This window comes from Oncorhynchus kisutch, linkage group LG10, assembly GCF_002021735.2.
Source record: "Oncorhynchus kisutch isolate 150728-3 linkage group LG10, Okis_V2, whole genome shotgun sequence".
NCBI lineage: Eukaryota > Metazoa > Chordata > Actinopteri > Salmoniformes > Salmonidae > Oncorhynchus > Oncorhynchus kisutch.
Window position 1 is genome coordinate 19,064,063 of NC_034183.2, and position 14,812 is coordinate 19,078,874.

Below are 14,812 nucleotides of genomic sequence, written 5' to 3' on the forward strand. Positions count from 1 at the left end.
AACTGTAAGTTTTGGTGTTCCTCAAGGTTACGTTTTAGGACCACTATTGTTTTCAATATATATTTTACCTTGGTGATGTCATTCGGAAACATTAAAAGTTAATATTCACTGCTATGCGGACGATACACAGCTGTACCCTTCAATGAAACATGGTGAAGGCCTAAAATTGCCTGGAACCCTGTGTTTCAGACATAACGAAGTGGATGGCGGAAAATGTTTTATTTTTAAACTCGGACAAAACAGAGATGCTAGTTCTTTGTCCCAAGACACAGAGATCTGTTGGATCTGACAATTAATCTTGATGATGGTTGTACAGTCATCTCAATTAAAACTGTGAAGGACCTCAGCGTTACTCTGGACCCTGATCTCTCTTTTGACGAATATATCAAGACAATTTCAAGGACAAGCTTTTTTCCAACTTCGTAACATGGCAGAAATCAGAACATTTCTGTCCAGAAATTATGCAGAAAAGTCCATCCATACTTTTGTCACTTCTAGATTAGACAACTGCAATGCTCTACTTTCCGGCTACCCTGATAAAGCACTAAATAAACTTTAGTTAGTGCTAAACACGGCTGCTAGAATCTTGACTAGAAGCAAAACATGTGATCATATTACTCCAGTGCTAGCCTCTCTACACTGGCTTCCTGTTAAGGCTAGGGCTGATTTCAAGGTTTTACTGCTAACCTACAAAGCATTACATGGGTTTGCTCCTACCTATCTCTCCCATTTGGTCCTGCCGTACATACCTACATGTACGCTACAGTCACAAGACGCAGGCCTCCTATTGCCCCTAGAATTTCTAAGCAAACAGCTGGAGGCAGGGCCTATAGAACTCCATTTTTATGGAATGGTCTGCCTATCTATGTGAGAGAAGCAGACTCTGTCTCAACCTTTAAGTCTTTATTTGAGAAATCTCTCTCAGCCTTAGGACCATGCCACAGGACTACCCAGCCTGATGAATCCTTGCTGTCACCTGTCCACCTGGTTGTGCTGCTGATCCAGTTAAACTGTTCTGCCTGTGGCTATGGAACTCTGACCTGTTCATCGGACGTGCTACCTTGTCCCGGACCTGCTGTTTGCGACTCGCTCTCTCTACCACACCTGCTGTCTCCATCTCTGAATAATTGGCTATGAAAAGCCAACTGACAACCACTGTGATTATTATTATTTCACCCTGCTGGTCATCTATGAACATCTTGGCCATGAACTGTTATAATCTCCACCCGGCACAGCCAGAAGAGGACTGGCCACCCCTCAGAGCCTGGTTCCTCTTTAGGTTTCTTCCTAGGTTCCTGCCTTTCTAGGAAGTTTTTCCTAGCCACCGTGCTTCTACATCTGCATTGCTTGCTGTTTGGGGTTTTAGGCTGGGTTTCTGTATAGCACTTTGTGACATCGGCTGGGTAGCCTAGTGGTTAGAGCGTTGGACTAGTAACCGGAAGGTTGCAAGTTCAAATCCCCGAGCTGACAAGGTACAAGTCTGTCGTTCTGCCCCTGAACAGGCAGTTAACCCACTGTTCCTAGGCTGTCATTGAAAATAAGAATTTGTTCTTAACTGACTTGCCTAGTTAAATAAATATAAAAATATTTAAAAAAAAGAGATTATAAATACGATTGATTGTGGGTTTGATTCCCTCATGGGACACATACTGAATGTATGTGTGAAACGTAACGCTAAAATACCATCTATCACAAAGTGAAACTTGATCAAGCTGAAGTTATAAAGGGAATGAAAAAAAAACTATTTTAGTCCACCGCTCGCCTCAGAGCTTCAGCAAAGTGAGGTCATCTAATCGAACCATTTCATGTAGCTATCGTTCTGCTTGGCCAGAGCTGCAGGCTAATGATCTATTAGGCATTATATTTGTTAATTAAGGCAAATCCAGCACTTAAGGGCTGGAAGGGGCACCAAGTTCCAATCCAAATACACTCTTAATTACTTAATTAAGCACCTGTTTAACTGGTCCACATTAAATTGTTCTTTCACCTAAGATATTGATTTAATGGATAGCACATAAAAGCTGCTGATCTGACAGGGGCTCAAGAGCAATGTTACGCTTTTTCCAATCCATTCAAAGACGAAGATTCCACGATATGCATGCTTTCTGCTGAGGCGGCGAAACCAGACTTCTAACAACGTGTGATACACTGAGCACTTGATATGACTGCAAAATAGAGCAGAAAATATTAGCTGATCACCCAGATATTTTGTTACAATTCATATAGAGTGATACTAAACATATGTATTTACTGCATATGGAAGGTACATTTGCATGTACTGTCTTCTTACTGTGTAAGCACAGTAAAGTAGTGAAGATACAACTTCCCTGTTTTATATCATAACAAAGCATTTCTGCTGAAGAAATGCTATTTTCTACAAGCCCCTGGCCTTTGCTCTCAGGTGTGCACTGTCTGGGTCAGCTGGACAGGCTGATGTACAGCACAGAGAAACAGAGAGGAGAGATCGAGATCAAGAACAGAGGTGTGTGTGTTTGTGCGTGCGTACGTGCATGTTTTATGCGTGCATGCGTATGTGTTGAAGGGGTCATGAAGCCTGCCCCTCAGTCACTTGACAATAAAGCCAGGCTGCATTATCATATCTATCAACTGCCGTTAAAGAGATTGCAGCTTTGTCAGAGCCGTGCCTGCCTGCCGGAGGGAGACAGCGGGATCATCTCAAATCCAATCAGCTCTCTGGGAAATGAAATAAGACACACGTTAGAGTTTGTTACTGAAAAGCCACAACTAGGTGCAAACAGGGGATGGGGACTGGAGAGCAGGGTAATCATAACCTGACACCCACCAACGTTTCAAATAGTAACTTATAAACTAGGTGGTTTGTGCCCTGAATGCTGATTGGCTGACAGCCGTGGTATATCAGATCGTATATGACAAAACATGTTTTTTTACTGCTCTAATTACGCTGGTAACCAGTTTATAATAGCAATAAGGTACCTTGGGGATTTGTGGCATATGGTCATTATACCATGTTGCGCTGTGCCTAAGAACAGCCCTTAGCCGAGGTATTTTGGCCATATACCACACCCTCTCGGGCCTTATTGCTTAAGTAGATCATATCTGGGTGGGACTGCTCATGCAACACGGCTAAAAAGGTACACCACGACTAGTTAAGACTAGCTACCTACAGTTTGAGAAGGTCAGCCGTTTCTTTTTGTCAACTGAAGATTTTCATACTGTGGATGCACTCTCTCCTCAGACTCCTTTAAATACATTTACTTGGCTGTGTGGAATCCCTAAGATCAATCTGGGTGTGAGATTCATAGTCCAGTTTAGAAGGCATGCAAATTCTGCCATGTTCAAATTAAACGCCAGTCAAAACAATGTGGAAATGTGGACTGACAGCATAAACAGGACATACACACTTTCCACTTCATTGTGTCCCGAACAGTGGATTAGCATCCACATTCACAAGACAATTACAACAATTAAATACCATCATGATAATTATTGCAATTAACTGTAGTCTGACAACGCCTGGAGGTAACAATGTGCCTTCCGCCATAATGGGCAGAGTAAACAGAGACACATGGTTGAAGGGGCCTAGGCATTAATCCACACACTCTAGGCTGGGGTGAGTTCCTGTCAGGCAACAGAGAATCCATGCTCAGGAGAGGAGAAAGAAGAGAAGAGAGAAAGCCAGGTTGACTATGGCTGCTACTACTCTTATCAGCCTGAGCTGCTCTTAAATGGGACAAAACGCTACAATCAAAGGCAGAAGAAAACAAAACCTTTCAGAGTGTTTATTACCCCACTGAAGTTTGCTATTCTCCTGGTATTAATGCTTGCATTGTGAGGCAACAAGAGAAACAGGCACTCCGTAGCTCTTAAAACAGCACGCCATGTAAATCATCTGTTCTATAATTCCCTGGGAACACTCCCCTCGGACTTCGCTAATAAATTCAACATCTGACAAGGGCCAAAGAAGGAAAGAATAAAAGGAAATGTATGTTGTGTGCATATTGTTGAAGATGAGATACAATAGAATAACTCCTTTATTAATCTAACATGGGGAGGCTCAATGGTCAGGCCAGATGCTCTAGCGCAGGGGTGGGGAACTGGCGGACCCCGGATCAATTCCCTCCACCATAAAAAAGTATTCTTATTTTGCAACTCGGTCAGGGCCTCAACTTACTGTTAAGAGTTAGAATGGCAAGTTACAAGATTTATTGGTCGTCCAACAAAGAGCTTACTTGCAGGTTCTTTCTTGACAATGCAACAAACAAACACTATAAGAAATATACATTTTAGCATTAGTATAATACAGGAAGGCGCAATTTCCGGTCCAGGATATAAATGTGTATCGGGGGAAAGGGGGGGGGGGCAAGTGTATGAATTGAGCAGTATAATAAGAGTCAAGTAAATATTAGAAGGTGTTCTTAATGTTTTGTACACTCAGTGTATGTTTGTGTGGGTGTGTGCATGAGTAAGTGCATGTATGCTAAGGTGTGGAGAATCAGAGCAGGTGGTCAGTCCAGTTCAATTTTCAGCTGTCTGATGGTTGGCAGATAGAAACTGTCTCTGAGTCTGTTGGTATCAGACATTATGCTCCGATAGTCTGCCCGGCAGTAAGGGAGAGAACAACTTGTGGCTGGGGAGTGTGGGGTCCTTGAATATGCTGCGTGCCTTCCTCAGGCACCGTTTCGAGTGGATGTCCCGGATGGGTGGATGCACGGTCACAGTGATGTACTGGGCAGTCTTCACCCCCCGATGAAGGGCCTTGTGGTCGTGGAGGAGCAATTCTCATACCAGGCCATGATGCAACTGGTCAGGATGGTCTCAATGGTGCAGCGGTAGTATTTGGAGAAGAACCGGGGCGGCATTCTGAATTTCTTCAGCCGCCTTAGGAAGCAGAGACGCTGTTGCGCCCTCTTGACAAGAGTGGTGGTGTTGTTGGTTCATGACAAGTCCTCGGTGATGTGGACGCCCAGGAACTTAAAACTCGTGACTCTGTACTGTAGTCCCGTTGATGTGGATCGGGGCATATTCCCTACTCTGCTTCCTGAAGTCAACAATCAACTCCTTTGTTTTGCTGACGTTGAGGGAGAGGTTGTTATGACACCTGTGCCTCGACCTGTTGTTTCAGCCATTTATTTCAGAAGTTTTATTTTGTTCATAAGTGTTTGTGTTAAAACCTGCTGGTTTGGACTGAATATTTACCAACTAGCCAGCTAGCTAGTTACCTAGCCAGCTAGCTAGCAATGGAGCCCGCTATGCCTGGAATGGCTAACAAATATTTCCAATGCTGTAGAAGCGGTATTTATTATGCTCTTGTCCGGGACAATATTAACAATCCGTAATTTCAAATGTGGCAATTGTTTGCTTGCGGGGGGGATTACAGGAATCAGGTGGCTATCCTTAGCAAGCAAACTTCAATTCTGCATGAACTTATAGGGAAAACGCAAACGAGTCCTCAACTCCTGTGGCAAGACGCAGCTTGGGCTTAATGGATGTATCCCTGCATTGTCATCTGTCCCTATCCAAATGGCCTATGCTACCTGGAATTTTCCTGCTAAGGAAGTTGTTTCAATCTGCTTCTCCTCCATCTTGTAGTGGAGTAGATGGAGAACAGCAAGAGGATAGTTCCAATCAGCGCTGGTCCCATGTCACAAGTCGTGGAAAGCAAAGGCAGCCGCATGCTGCTAAACGGAGGTCCGTTTAGTGAGAGGTCCGGAGGAGATTGACATGAGAAATAGCTTCACCACCCTGGTGCCTGATCTACCTGCGCCTTCATCCCTGGGACTACCTGGGTCTGCGAAAGCTGTGCCGACTCCAACAGCGGCTTCGTCATCGGGCTCGGCTCTTACCTCTCTCTGGATCTGACGGCGTTTTTGCCTGATGTTGGAGGTCTGGACCTATCCCTGGGAGCTGCGGGTGTATGCGATCTGCTCCTCGTGGGCCCTTGAAAGGTTCCACAAATTGTGTGAGGGGTAGGAATGGGTGTATTTATCCATCCCCTTCTCTGGACGTTGTATTGGCCAATTCAATGGTGAGAACTTTCTCAGTACCTTGAGTAAAAACATTTGTGCTATCCAGGAGCACCAGTATAGGACATCAATAAACTGCTCCCAAACATTTTAAACTTGCATCAGGAAATTGAGTCTATCATAGAAAAGGCTGTTGCGCAGCAACTTACTGCCTTCCTGAAGACAAACAATGTATACGAAATGCTTCAGTCTGGTTTTAGACCCCATCATAGCACTGAGACGGCACTTGTGAAGGTAGTAAATGACATTTTAATGGCATCGGACCGAGGCTCTGCATCTGTCCTCGTGCTCCTAGACCTTAGTGCTGCTTTTGATACCATCGATCACCACATTCTTTTGGAGAGATTGGAAACCCAAATTGGTCTACACGGACAAGTTCTGGCCTGGTTTAGATCTTATCTGTCGGAAAGATATCAGTTTGTCTCTGTGAATGGTTTGTCCTCTGACAAATCAACTGTAAATTTCGGTGTTCCTCAAGGTTTCCGTTTTAGGACCACTATTGTTTTCACTATATATATTTTACCTCTTGGGGATGTTATTCGAAAACATAATGTTAACTATGCGGATGACACACAGCTGTACATTTCAATGAAACATGGTGAAGCCCCAAAATTGCCCTTGCTAGAAGCATGTGTTTCAGACATAAGGAAGTGGATGGCTGCAAACTTTCTACTTTTAAACTCGGACAAAACAGAGATGCTTGTTCTAGGTCCCAAGAAACAAAGAGATCTTCTGTTGAATCTGACAATTAATCTTAATGGTTGTACAGTCGTCTCAAATAAAACTGTGAAGGACCTCGGCATTACTCTGGACCCTGATCTCTCTTTTGAAGAACATATCAAGGCCATTTCAAGGAAAGCTTTTTTCCATCTACGTAACATTGCAAAAATCCCAAAATGATGCAGAAAAATTAATCCATGCTTTTGTCACTTCTAGGTTAGACTACTGCAATGCTCTACTTTCCGGCTACCCGGATAAAGCACTAAATAAACTTCAGTTGGTGCTAAATACGGCTGCTAGAATCCTGAATAGAACCCAAAAATTTGATCATATTACTCCAGTGCTAGCCTCTCTACACTGGCTTCCTGTCAAAACAAGGGCTGATTTCAAGGTTTTACTGCTAACTTACAAAGCATTACATGGGCTTGCTCCTACCTATCTCTCTGATTTGGTCCTGCCGTACATACCTACACGTACACTACGGTCACAAGACGCAGGCCTCCTAATTGTCCCTAGAATTTCTAAGCAAACAGCTGGAGGCAGGGCTTTCTCCTATAGAGCTCCATTTTTATGGAACGGTCTGCCTACCCATGTCAGAGACGCAAACTCGGTCTCAACCTTTAAGTCTTTACTGAAGACTCATCTCTTCAGTGGGTCCTATGATTGAGTGTAGTCTGGCCCAGGAGTGGGAAGGTGAACGGAAAGGCTCTGGAGCAACGAACCGCCCTTGCTGTCTCTGCCTGGCCGGTTCCCCTCTTTCCACTGGGATTCTCTGCCTCTAACCCTATTACAGGGGCTGAGTCACTGGCTTACTGGGGCTCTCTCATGCCGTCCCTGGAAGGGGTGCGTCACCTGAGTGGGTTGATTCACTGATGTGGTCATCCTGTCTGGGTTGGCGCCCCCCCTTGGGTTGTGCCATGGCGGAGATCTTTGTGGGCTATACTCGGCCCTGTCTCAGGATGGTAAGTTGGTGGTTGAAGATATCCCTCTAGTGGTGTGGGGGCTGTGCTTTGGCAAAGTGGGTGGGGTTATATCCTTCCTGTTTGGCCCTGTCCAGGGGTGTCCACAGTGTCTCCTGACCCCTCCTGTCTCAGACTCCAGTATTTATGCTGCAGTAGTTTATGTGTCGGGGGGCTAGGGTCAGTTTGTTATATCTGGAGTACTTCTCCTGTTCTATTCGGTGTCCTGTGTGAATCTAAGTGTGCGTTCTCTAATTCTCTCCTTCTCTCTCTCTGAGGACCTGAGCCCTAGGACCATGCCCCAGGATTACCTGGCATGATGACTCCTTGCTGTCCCCAGTCCACCTGGCCGTGCTGCTGCTCCAGTTTCAACTGTTCTGCCTTCTTATTATTCGAACATGCTGATCATTTATGAACATTTGAACATCTTGGCCATGTTCTGTTATAATCTCCACCCGGCACAGCCAGAAGAGGACTGGCCACCCCACATAGCCTGGTTCCTCTCTAGGTTTCTTCCTAGGTTTTTGCCTTTCTAGGGAGTTTTTCCTAGCCACCGTGCTTCTACACCTGCATTGCTTGCTGTTTGGGGTTTTAGGCTGGGTTTCTGTACAGCACTTTGAGATATCAGCTGATGTACGAAGGGCTATATAAATAAATGTGTGTGTGTTCCACCAGGCCACTCTACCATAAAGGCCTGAATGAGATGGTTGTCCTTCTGGAAGTTTCTTCCATCTCCACAGAGGAACTGTAGAGCTCTGCCAGCGTGACCATCAGGTTCTTGGTCACCTCCCTGACCAAGGGCCTTCTCCCCCAATTGCTCACTTTGGCCGGGGGCAGCCAGCTCTAGAATGAGTCTTGGTGGTTCCAAACTTCTTCCATTTAAGAATGATGGAGGCCACTGTGTTGTTGGGGGGCCTTCAATACTGCAGATTTTTTTTGGTACCCTTCCCCAGATCTGTGCTTCGACACAATCCTGTCTTGGTGCTCTAGGACCATTCCTTCGACCTCATGGCTTGGTTTGAGCTTTGACATGCACTGTCAACTGTGGAACCTTAAATATACAGTTGAAGTCGGAGGTTTACATACACTTAGGTTGGAGTCATTAAAACTAGTTTTTCAACCACTCTTCAAATTTCTTGTAAACAAACTATAGTTTTGGCAAGTCAGTTAGGACATCTACTTTGTGCATGACAAGTAATTTTTCCAACAATTGTTCACAGACAGATTAATTCACTGTATCACAATTCCAGTGGGTCAGAAGTTTACATATACTAAATTGACTGTGCCTATAAACAGCTTGGAATATTGGGCTGAAAGTAACCACAAAGCCCCACTTTCAGCCTGATTATACCTGTTTTATAAAATATAACCAGGAGATTTAGGATGGGGTAGGTCTGTTTTGCTTGACTTCTTTTCTTTGCCCCTCGCAAGGATGAATTTCAGCTGGAAGCAATTGGAAGGATGATCCGTGTACATAGTATTGTGGTGAGGTTCTGAGAGGGTGACCGAGTGGGTGTCCATTGAAAACGGGTTAAAACAATTGATTTGGTCAACAAATGAAGAGGGCTAATGAAACAATCAACATCTGCACCCCTCTCGGAACCCTGGCTTTCTCCCTGCGTCCATAACAACAGATGTGGATGACCTACCCCCACCTCCAACCCACCGCAACCTGTAGCTCCCCCCCTCAGCCCATTCAGGCCTGCACGGCCCAACTGGAAACTGCTTGAGACAGAATCAGGGAAGAAAAATAGCCAAATCCCCCACCCAGGGTTAACACAAAAGAGACTGGAATGCAAGGAGTTAATCTGTTAGGGGTCTCTCTGCAAACAAAGGACAAGCCTCCAGACAAAGGTTGAGGGAGTGGGAGCAGAGGGGGGGGGGGGGGGGGGGGGGTGTTGGCTTTCCCTTACCATCTGGACCCTTTGTTTGGGGGAGGAGGTTGGTGAAGGGGGAGGTGTCCTGGTGAAGGGGGAGGGGTCCAGTGAGCCTCCCCATCCAGTGCTGCAGCCCCAGACAGACAACCCAGCTAGCACATAACATTCTGAGAACCATATGTTTCTTAGAACATGGTTGTCCTATGGTTATTTTGCAAACAACTTTCCCACAACTTTCTGGAAATGGTACAGAATAATTGCTAGGCTTTGTAACATTCTCAGCACATTTAAGGCACTTGAAAAAAAAAAAAGATTTTCTTGGTATTTCATTACTTTAACAGTGCTAGAGGGGTCACTACAGACCCGGGTTCGACCCCGGGCTGTATCACAACCGGCTGTGATCGGGAGTCCCATAGGGTGGCGCACAATTGGCCCAGTATCGTCTGGGTTAGGGGAGGGTTTGGCCAGGGTAAATAAGAATTTGTTTTTAATCTCTGAGCACGGAACCCGGTAGCGGGATGAAATTCGACAACATACGGTGATCGCTACATAAATAGTCATATTAAGCATTCATGAAAATACAAGTGTCTCACATGTTTCGAAAGCCTAGAATCTTGCTAATCCAACTGCATTGTCAGATTTAAAAAAGGATTTGACGACACATTGGATATTTCAAACTTTTTTAACAAATCAAAAACTGAAAAATTGGGCGTGCAAAATTATTCAGCCCCCTTAAGTTAATACTTTGTAGCGCCACCTTTTGCTGCGATTACAGCTGTAAGTCGCTTGGGGTATGTCTCTATCAGTTTTGCACATCGAGAGACTGAAATTTTTTCCCATTCCTCCTTGCAAAACAGCTCGAGCTCAGTGAGGTTGGATGGAGAGCATTTGTGAACAGCAGTTTTCAGTTCTTTCCACAGATTCTCGATTGGATTCAGGTCTGGACTTTGACTTGGCCATTCTAACATCTGGATATGTTTATTTTTGAACCATTCCATTGTAGATTTTGCTTTATGTTTTGGATCATTGTCTTGTTGGAAGACAAATCTCCGTCCCAGTCTCAGGTCTTTTGCAGACTCCATCAGGTTTTCTTCCAGAATGGTCCTGTATTTGGCTCCATCCATCTTCCCATCAATTTTAACCATCTTCCCTGTCCCTGCTGAGGAAAAGCAGGCCCAAACCATGATGCTGCCACCACCATGTTTGACAGTGGGGATGGTGTGTTCAGGGTGATTTCTTTTACGCCAAACATAACGTTTTGCATTGTTGCCAAAAAGTTCCATTTTGGTTTCATCTGACCAGAGCACCTTCTTCCACATGTTTGGTGTGTCTCCCAGGTGGCTTGTGGCAAACTTTAAACAACACTTTTTATGGATATCTTTAAGAAATGGCTTTCTTCTTGCCACTCTTCCATAAAGGCCAGATGTGTGCAATATACGACTGATTGTTGTCCTATGGACAGAGTCTCCCACTTCAGCTGTAGATCTCTGCAGTTCATCCAGAGTGATCATGGCTGCATCTCTGTTCAGTCTTCTCCTTGTATGAGCTGAAAGTTTAGAGGGACGGCCAGGTTTTGGTAGATTTGCAGTGGTCTGATACTCCAACCATTTCAATATTATCGCTTGCACAGTGCTGCTTGGGATATTTAAAGCTTGGGAAATCTTTTTGTATCCAAATCTGGCTTTAAACTTCTTCACAACAGTATCTCGGACCTGCCTGGTGTGTTCCTTGTTCTTCATGATGCTCTCTGCATTTTTAACGGACCTCTGAGACTATCACAGTGCAGGTGCATTTATACGGAGACTTGATTACACACAGGTGGATTGTATTTATCATCATTAGTCATTTAGGTCAACATTGGATCATTCAGAGATCCTCACCGAACTTCTGGAGAGAGTTTGCTGCACTGAAAGTAAAGGGGCTGAATAATTTTGCACGCCCAATTTTTCAGTTTTTGATTTGTTGAAAAAGTTTGAAATATCCAATAAATGTCGTTCCACTTCATGATTGTGTCCCACTTGTTGTTGATTCCTCACCAAAAAATACAGTTTTATATCTTTATGTTTGAAGCCTGAAATGTGGCAAAAGGACGCAAAGTTCAAGGGGGCCGAATACTTTCGTAAGGCACTGTATTTTTTTTTTTCAACAACAAAAAAATTTGGGGGGGGTGTGTTTGAATACCATTTTGGTATTTTGTATATAGTTATTCCATTCAAAATGTATAACTTCACCAATTTGGCCACTTTGGTACATTTGGGCTACTTGGGTGACTTCATGATAAATGTCATGTAGCACACTCATTTCGGAAGTTATCATTCTGAAACTTTGCACAAGTACTGTTGCCCTCTTATGTTTTTCACTGAAATTTTCCCCATCATCCCATCTGACTGTTTGTTTTATCTTGTTCATTTTAAAGATGATGATACAACAATAAAAAAACGTATGTTTTTTAAATTTATTATCTAAACCAGATCTATTGTGTTATATTCTCCTACATTCAATTCACATTAGCACAAACTTCAGAGTGTTTTCTTTCAAATGGTACCAAGAATATGCATGTCCTTGGTTCTGTGCCTGAGCTACAGGCAGTTCGATTTGGGAATGTCTTCTGGCGGAAATTGAAAAAAGTAGGGGGTAGCTCTAAGAGGGAATTAACTGACTTGCCTAGTTAAATGAAGGTTACATTTAAAAAATGACATTGCCATCGATAAAATGCAATTGTGTTCATTGTCCGTCGCTTATGCCTTTCCATACCATAACCCCTCCGCCACCATGGGGCTCTCTGTTCAAAGTTGACATCAGCAAAGCGCTCGCCCACATGACGCCATACCTTCGGTCTGCCATCTGCCCAGTATAGTTAAAACCAGGATTCATCCGTGAAGAGCACACTTCTCCAGCGTGCCAATACGACCCCAAACTGCAGTCAGGTCAAGTCCCTGGTGAGGACGAAGAGCACACAGATGAGCTTCCCTGAGATGTTTCTGACAGTTTCTGCAGAAATTCTTTGGTTGTGCAAACCCAGTTGGCTGGTCTAACGATCCCGCAGGTGAAGAAGCCGGATGTGGAAGTCCTGGGCTGGCATGGTTACACGTGGTCTGCGGTTGGACATACTGCCAAATTCTCTAAAACGATGTTGGAGGCAGCTTATGCTAGAAAGATTTACATTAAATGATCTGTCAACAGCTCTGATAGACATTCTTGCAGTCAACATTCCAATTACAAGCTCCTTAAAAACTTGAGATATCTGTGGCATTGTGTTGTGTGACCAAACTACACATTTTAGAGTGGCCTTTTATTGTCCCTTGCACAAGGTACACCTGTGTAATGATCATGTTGTTTAATCAGCTTCTTGATATGCACACCTGTCAGTTGGATGGATGGATGATCTTGGAAAAGAAAAACGACTCACTAAAAGGGATGTAAAACCATTTTCTGCACAACATTTGAGATAAATAAGCTTTTGATGCTTATGGACAATTTCTAGGATATTTTTTTCAACTCTTGTTAAGTGTGTTCAGGTGTGTTGGCGCAGCCACTAATCTTGGCCACACCTTAATGAGTGCTTGTTTAGTTTGAAATGGGGTCTGTTTGAATATACAAAAATGTAACAGCTTTGTATATGTTAAAAAACATGGCATGCTAACTCTATCCTGATGGCGAAGTGGACTAATTCCATGGATAGAGAACAGAAGATTATAGCTTTGAATCTCACTGATAAAAAAAGGAATGCATTTCCACGATTAATGCCTAAGGAAATGAATTTCAATGTGTCCTATTCAGTAGCCGTGCTTGGAATTTAAAAAAGTTAACCCAAAATATGCTAGCCGTGCTAACCTCTTGATTCCAGCCATCCCGGATCCGGGATCGTGAATACAGCCTTAAGCTCATTTAAAAAAAATTGTTTAACCTTTATTTAACTAGGCAAGTCAGTTAAGAACTAATTCTTATTTTCAATGATGGCCTAGGAACAGTGGGTTAACTGCCTGTTCAGGGGCAGAACGACAGATTTGTACCTTGTCAGCTCGGGGGTTTGAACTTACAACCTTCCGGTTGAATGTTTTTTAAAACAGTCAGAAAACATGGCTTCGTTACCACAACCAATGCGAAACCCAAATACATACATTCCCACAACTTCCAATGAACCAAATGTGCTAGCTGGGAACCCTGCACTGGGGCCCTGCTCAGCTAATAACCTGCCTACTCTCCGACTGCTCACACACCACCCACCCACCCACCCACCCACCCACCCACCCACACACACACACACACACACACACGAGGCTCCCTCAAACCATGTCTCAGCAGATCAACAAACCCTGAGACTTTACAACTTCTCTAGAGGGTTAGGCAACGTGAAAGTAAACTTTGTCTAAAAAAGGTATGTTTGTATATGTCAATCTGTCTGCAACTCTGGTAGCTTTTCAAGTGAAGTCTGTCAGACGGAGGGAACACAGGCTCTCTTAAGGGCCATTATGAGCTGTGTAAACATGATTCACAATTAAAGCATGTTGGCGATTCAGGGAGAAGAATGCAGCTGAAAGACCCCTGTTCAGAGATTGAGGGTAGAGGGGCTTTTCAGGATGAGCAGCGCTGGACAAACAAAGACTGCCTGTGAACTCACTCCCTCTCTCTTTCTCCAAGTCTCTCTCTCTTTCCTTCGATCTCTCTCTGTCTCTTCATCTGTCAACTGGAGGAGAACCCAGGCATGGGCGTTTCCTTCTCATCCAGTGAGACAGAGAGAAATACGTGTCAGCCTGTCAGTCCAGAGGCAGACCACTTCCAGATAGCAAATACACAGAATAATCTTTGGGGCATTAACACCTCTGAAAGGTCGGCTAAAACATATACAGCACAAGCTGGTTCTACGAATATCATGGATAGAGATCATAATGAGTTAGCTGTTTTTTTACTCTGGCCAGAAACTATAAAAGCTATTTACAGTATAACAGGTATACAGTCGTGGCCAAAAGTTTTGAGAATGACACAAATATAAATTTTCAAAGTCTGCTGCTTCAGTTTGTACGATGGCAATTTGCATATAATCCAGAATGTTATGAAGAGTGATCAGATGAATTGCAATTAATTGCAAAGTCCCTCTTTGCCATGCAAATGAACTGAATCCCCTCCAAAAACTTCCACTGCATTTCAGCCCTGCCACAAAAGGACCAGCTGACATCATGTCAGTGATTCTCTCGTTAACACAGGTGTGAGTGTTGACGAGGACAAGGCTGGAGATCACTCTGTTAAGCTG

The 14,812-nt window shown here is 44.0% G+C and overlaps 1 protein-coding gene across 2 annotated transcripts in view; it reads right to left on the bottom strand.

Moving 5' to 3' along the window:
* LOC109897861 (single-stranded DNA-binding protein 3-like) overlaps positions 1-14,812 on the bottom strand; it is a 125,894-nt gene that overhangs the window by 82,987 nt on the left and 28,095 nt on the right. The window lies entirely within an intron of this gene.